This window comes from Ostrinia furnacalis, unplaced genomic scaffold (genome assembly GCF_004193835.3).
Source record: "Ostrinia furnacalis isolate ACB-3 unplaced genomic scaffold, ASM419383v2 OfSCF7245, whole genome shotgun sequence".
Lineage (NCBI taxonomy): Eukaryota > Metazoa > Arthropoda > Insecta > Lepidoptera > Crambidae > Ostrinia > Ostrinia furnacalis.
In genome coordinates, this window is record NW_021137484.1 from 602,802 (window position 1) to 609,795 (window position 6,994).

At 37.7% G+C, this 6,994-nt stretch overlaps 1 non-coding gene across 1 annotated transcript; it reads left to right on the forward strand.

The window, feature by feature from the left end:
• The first annotated feature begins 1,321 nt into the window (after positions 1-1,321).
• On the forward strand, positions 1,322-1,394 carry TRNAS-GGA (transfer RNA serine (anticodon GGA)). The gene has a single exon. It is a non-coding gene; the product is annotated as a tRNA-Ser (tRNA).
• The last annotated feature ends 5,600 nt before the right edge of the window (positions 1,395-6,994 follow it).

Genomic DNA, 6,994 nt, shown 5'->3' on the forward strand with positions numbered 1-6,994 from the left:
CAATTGAAGCCACTTTTGACTCCTCAGCACTCAAAAAGTACTGTGCATTAACACTTCAAATTTGGCTCATGTGTTGAGACTTGCAAGATAAACATCAGCTTCAAATTTCATAAATATACCTCTAGGTATTGACGTCTAAAAATCTACATGGCTGACCTATAAGACCAAATTCTAACCACTTCCAGATGACCTTGAAGGTTTAAATTTGGCATCCAAATAGGTAGTTGTGTAAATACAAAGGAACAAATAAAAAACCAGTAAATTTTAACATTTCACATGTGATAGATAGATTTTAGTGTCCTAAATGTCGATTTTTGAACGTCAATACCTAAATAACCGTTTGAGGTATATTTATGAAATTTGAAGCTGATGTTTATCTTGCAAGTCTCAACACATGAGCCTAATTTGAAGTGTTAATGCACAGTGCTTTTTGAGTGATGAGGAGTCAAAAGTGACTCCAATTAGTTCGTCTAAATATACGCACGATGCAGTCCCCTCCCTGGAACTAGGCTTAACATGCTCCCGCATGTCTATAATGTTTGCTTAATGTTGATTTAGTCGATTTTCTCCTAATGGGAACATGTAAGACAAAATTAAAATTTCCAATATTACAGACCTTCTAGAGCAGATGCCGCGAAAACTATACAAGATATAGAAAAACTTGACTGTCTCACCTGTAGCAAATTGAATAAGCTTTTTTTGGTTCATAGTAGCCATGTCACTAGGACGCATAGTTTCCGAGAATTAAGCGAAAAACCGAAAAGTGGTACCTTTAAACCCCCCTCTCCCCGCCGGCTCAAGGGCTAAGGGCGGGGACTTTTGCTATGTTCACCTCCTAACTAGTCTAAATAAAGTCCCGAGGTCAGAAATTGTGTTCTAGGGATTTCTCTCTACACCGTTGTTAAAGCATTCATTGACTGGACTATCAAGATGAATTTGCTTTAACAAACGGTTTACATCCCAATTTCCTTTCGCTTAGATAACGCGCAATAAAATTAAATACAATTAACAAGCCGTCCGAAGGAGTCAATAACTCAAGTATCAAAATCCTTATAATTAGACCCATAAATATTGTGGGACGATTATTAACCGGGCGGTAATCACAGGAGCCCGGCGATGGGAATTTGAACCAAATTAAACTATAATAAGACGAAGGATTTTGAACAAAACGAAAACAAGAGATGGGTGATGTGAGGCGCTAACTCTTTATAATTTTTTTAGGACCATTAGGTGTAAAATTATAACAATAATTAGCTATTAATTTTTTAGCGTTAAGATTCGCATCTCAAACTAATTTCAAAATTATAAATAATCATCCAGTGTCTAAGTAGCTCAGTTGGAAGAGCAGTCGCCCGGAAAGCGGAAGGTCGTGGGTTCAATTCCCGCCTTAGGTAGTTCGATTTTTTCAAGTTATTTATAATTTTCAAAATAATAAGCTAGCTTTATAGCAGATACTGCTCTAACATTTTGGGTACAGTTAATTATTAGATGAAAAAATTGTTGTAACTTCCGTATTATAAAATAAACTCTACTATTGTGAGATTGAAATTACTTTTAAGTATGAATAAAATTTTGAGCGACTTCAGAATACAAACCTAATATGGAAGTTAGTGGTTACAAAAATATTGAATACTACCTGACGTCAGACTATAAAATTTAAATTATGGACTTGTCTATTTAATTGAAAGAAAGTAAATAGAATGGAAATAATAACAAAGAACTTGATAATTTTATCTGCGGCGAGAAAATTTCTAAATTAATATTATCAGAACTTCGCTTGTAACACGTTAGTATAATGTTACAAACACGCGTAAACATAAAGGTATCTAAACAACAAACCCGCCGACAGCCTCTTGGTGTCGGCGGCATGTCTGCGACTTTGTTCATTTTCCCTCTAATACTCAAGAAATATTGTCACGTTGAGAGTTGATGGCATGTTCAAAAAGTTGCTGACATCGTGCCGCCTACAAAATTTTCCAACTTGAACGAGATGTGAATTCTTCGACTAACCCGCCGACACAAAAGTCAACTCATGTCGGCGGGTTTGCTAGCAAACATACACGTAATTAGGTAAAAATAAGCTCTTAAACTTGACCATAACTCATGCTGAACTAAAAAACAAAAGCTCCGCTAGTTCCCGTCCGCAACCCGATCCCGTAATGATCTAATTACAATGATTAATGAACACATTTGTATTCCAGAACGCACTTTCGCTGAAACTCTACATCAAAGTGGTTTCTAGCCGCCTAAGGGAAAAACAACTAAGAGGGGATGCTTGGTTTTAGACCGACGTCGTTACATTCCTAATTCGCAGATTTTGAGTGTAAAAAATTGCTAAGTGCGTTATGAGTGCGTGCAGAGGGGAATCCTTTGTGTTAACGTAGCAGTTCGAAAAAGTGTATTTATTGAAATGAAATTCAAGTTGATAGCGATTTCCATGGTACGGTCTTAAAGCTCTTCTAAATGTATAATACTTACCTATGACTTCAATTATACTTTTCATGTAAGCATAGTGAGTAAGCGCGTTCGTAAGCTCTTCAAATAAATATAGGTCTATTGAGTAAGAAGTACGCACGAGGGAACAGATAATGTTTAGATATGCGTTTACGTAGGGCATTTGCTGGTTTTAGTATTAGTTTTTTGTTTAAATGGAGATAGAAAATATTTTGTCACTAAAAATTACCTTTAAAGGTACGTTAAAATTTCCTTAACAAGACTAAGAATCTATTCTTTATATCTATAAAAGCGAAAGGTCAGTAACTTACTCATCACGAAATTTATAAGTGCTAGGAGTCTTAAATTTTGCATGGGGGTTTGCAAAACTCAACATCGTAAGGGGTAAAACGGAGCCCACGCGTACGAAGTCGCGGGCGGCCGCTAGTTTTCCTATAATAGTTAAAAGCAAATTTAATGCATCTGCAATTACTTACTATTTGGCCGCTTCCCACAACTGAAAGAAAATCTTCCCAGTCCTGCGTCCGCGACCCGATCCCTTAATGACCTAATTACAGTGATTAATTAGCTCATTTGTATTCCAGCAATTGCACTCTTCTTCAGTCGTTCGAGAGCATTCATAAGGACCGAGTATGCCGTCTGGACAGTTCAATGATCCCAACTAATATTATAAATGCGAAAGTAACTCTGTCTGTCTGTCTGTCTGTCTGTCTGTCTTTCTGTCTGTCTGTCTGTCTGTCTGTCTGTTACGCTTTCCCGCTTAAACCTCGCAACCGATTTTGATGAAATTTGGCATAGAGATAGTTTGAGTCCCGGGAAAGAACATAGGATAGTTTTTATCCCGGTTTTTGAAACAGGGACGCGCGCGATAAAGTTTTTCTGTGACAGACAAAATTCCACGCGGGCGAAGTCGCGGGCGGAAAGCTAGTTATTTTATAAAATGGTTATGCAGTACTTCTTAGCACTGGCCCGTTTATTGTCCCGAAGCAGTGGTAGGGTTAAACATTAAAATAATACTGGGACGTGCAAAAGCGCTTTTAAAAGGCTATTTGCAGAAATTAATTTACTTTTAAATGTCAAAATGTTCTGTAGATTGTTGTTGCTAGTTTCTTCGACCGTCAAATACTGGTCTCATACCTAAGTTTCGTTTCTTTCTGAGTTTCTTGCGCTGCTTCTTCTCAGCACTGGCCTATTTATTTATTGTCCTGAAGCAGTGGTAGGGTTGATACTGGGACGTGTAAAAATGCTTTTTAAAAGCGTTCTTGCATAAATAAATATTTTATGTGTACTTTCTTATAATAAATTATGCATTTCTGATTGCAATAATGTACACGTATTATCATATCACTAGGTTTTTTTTTTGTGTGTCCATTTGGTATTTGAACTCGGGAAATTGAAGATTCGAAGTCTAATAAAGTAGACCACAAATGCGGTATTTGTGAAAGATAACCCAAGCCATATACGAATAGCTTTATTCTCCACGATTTCTATTGTAAGATAGTAGAGGTCTTTGTGTGAAATGTTACTTCCAATTAATTTCGAAGATCTTACCTCAAGCATAGTATAATTAAAAATAATGCTGTTACTATTAATAGTAATAAATATTAAAACCTTACAATTGTAATCTTAGAAAAATATTAAAATCAAGGCGTAAAGTGTATCCTTCAATCGGATATCAAAACGATCACCATCAACCATATTATGGGCTTGTTTAACCTTGTTAATCACAGTACCATTAACTAGTTTAGTATTTGCGACCATGTCTATTACTAAGCCAATAAAAATAAACATGCCAACTACACAAAACGTTCTGTTTGCTCAGAAACGTTCTCTGCAACATTTAATCTCATTTAGTGACAGGAAAACTGGTCATAGCACAATTAAAGACAAGGAGCCAGTAAACAAGGTTAATTAATATTAAACCTTAAGACTAACACTATAAAGTTAACGTTCCATTGATGATGAATACCACTTTATGTAAGTAAAAGGAACTAATTAAATATCATTGCAAAACATGCAATAATTGCTTATAAATTAGTCGTGTTTGTATTGCTAACATTTTCATTGGTTAGTAATAGTATATTTGTTGAAAGTACTCATAAATGTAGGCTGGATTATTTTCTCTAATGTTTGGAAAATGTATGTGATGTAACGAAAATGTACTGAAAACTGACTAAGAGCTAATTGATTTATCCATCATCTTTTTCTACTTAACTCTCTCTTTGTCTAGTAAATTTTTGATTTACCTAATTATTGTAAAATACACGATTAAATTTCCGTGTAGGTACTAAATTACCGTTACCCTATTGGGCTAAGTTTACGTCACTTACAATTTAAAATACAACCTAAAAATCAATGTAAATCTACTTTAATCTTGCTGTCTAACTATATTAAACACTAAATCAATCTTGTTAGCTTGTAACTACGTTGACCAAAACACTACAACTTGATCTGAGTCATTACAATAATTGATTCGTTCAAGCCCTGAACTCCGAACCAACAAAACCGCGATCTGCTTCCCGCCGACTAAGCTTAGGTTTTAAATAAACAATTACGAGTCTGACCGTCTTACTCGCAGACATTTCGCCGAGTATCTTATCAATACAATTATAATAGAGCCGATAGTAGAGCTCGCGGACGGAGGCCGAGCAACAATCTTACTTTAATTGCGTGCAACATAAATTACGGTGGACTTATTACAACCCGCTCCCGTTCCGATACAGCCGGGGGGTTATGGCGGCCGCGCGAATTTGACGATAGTCGAGCGTTTAGCTGCGAAAAGAGCGAGCGGTCGAGATTTTAGAACGCGCGAGCGTACTCGGCTGCGAATTTGCGTTACGCGAGCGTTAAAGTACAGGCAAATATCTTACGTTCGTGATGCGCATGCAGTGTTCAGTCATACTTTTGAGCGTCTATAGCTTGAGAGCAAGTAAACTTAAATATAGTGATAGAAGTATTAGTAGTAAAAGCCTGTAGACCTGGATATAGGAGATGAATAGACTCAGTAGCTCACAGACGGACGTCGCAACAATCTTACTTTAATTGCGTGCAACATAAATTACGGTGGACTTATTACAACCCGCTCCCGTTCCGATACAGCCGGGGGGTGATGGCGGCCGCGCGAATTTGACGATAGTCGAGCGTTTAGCTGCGAAAAGAGCGAGCGATCGAGATTTTAGATCGCGCGAGCGTCCGCGAACGCGAATACATTGATACGCGAGCGATTTATTGCAAGCGAATGAGATTCGTTCGTGTTACGCGAGCAGCGTTTTGTTACACCGTTTAGTGTCATAGTTTAAGGGATATCGACGTGAGCTTAATTATATAAGAGCTTTAGAAGAAAAAAGCCGTAAGCCTAGTGATAGGAGATGAATAGACTCGGTAGCTCACAGACGAAGGTCGCAACAATCTTACTTTAATTGCGTGTAACATAAATTACGCTGGACTTATTACAACCCGCTCCCGTTCCGATACAGCTGGGGGGTGTATTTTTAACGATAGTCAAGCTTTTAGCTGCGAAAAGAATGAGCGGTCGAGATTTTAGACAGCGCGAGCGTGCGCGAGCGCGAATTTTCGTTACGTCAACGTCAAAACCGTTTGGTCGTAGAAAAAGCAAACGCTCCCTGGATACCATAGGATGAATAATAATTAGCGAGCTTTGATACTATCTCATTGACCAATCACAGCGTTCGATTCTCATGACATGCCTTATACTTTAATCTCTTAGTTGTGAAACTTTGGATAAGATACACATTAAACCAGTCTTATTATAATTCAATCTACCTAAGTGAAAACAAACAGCTCTACCGTCTCAGCAAATTAGACCGCAATTTTAGTCTTAGCCTTAATTATATCCAATATCGAACGGTTGCAGAATAGGCGTCCGTTTGCAGATTATTCATAGTCTCATTATCATAAAATTAACCGATAATAAATCATAGCGGGCGCAATTAAGCCGGCCGATACGAGATCACCGCTGCTTACTTGGCTTAGGAACGCGGAAAAATCGTGCAAGTAGCCACTCGATAAGCGATTGTAACCTTTTATACGTAATGTACGTAATTGACCCCCTGATTAGATTGTTATATGAAAGTTTTGTTACGATACTTTGAATTTTTGTCTAACACATTGTTCTGTTAGTAATCACGATGACTACGGGTCGGAAAACGTAGCGTGGGCACTTGGGCAGGCTTCCTACCAGGTGGACCGACGATCTGGTGAAGGTCGCGGGAAGAGCCTGGATGCGGGCAGCGTAGCACCGGTCGTTATGGAAAGCCTTGAGGGAGGCCTTTGTCCAGCAGTGGACATTTGGCTGAAACGACGACTAAGATAAAATATCCCTAAGTTATACATAGCTTTTAAAGTATTTATACCAATAAGAATAAGATAAAGAATATTTTATTTCAGTAAATAACGAATCATAAAATAAAAAATAAATAAAATATAATCTTTTTATTTACTTTTACAAGCAGGTACTTACATCAATCTGAGGCTGGGGCCTACCTAGTAAGTATATGGATATACCTGTGGCAGGAGGCCC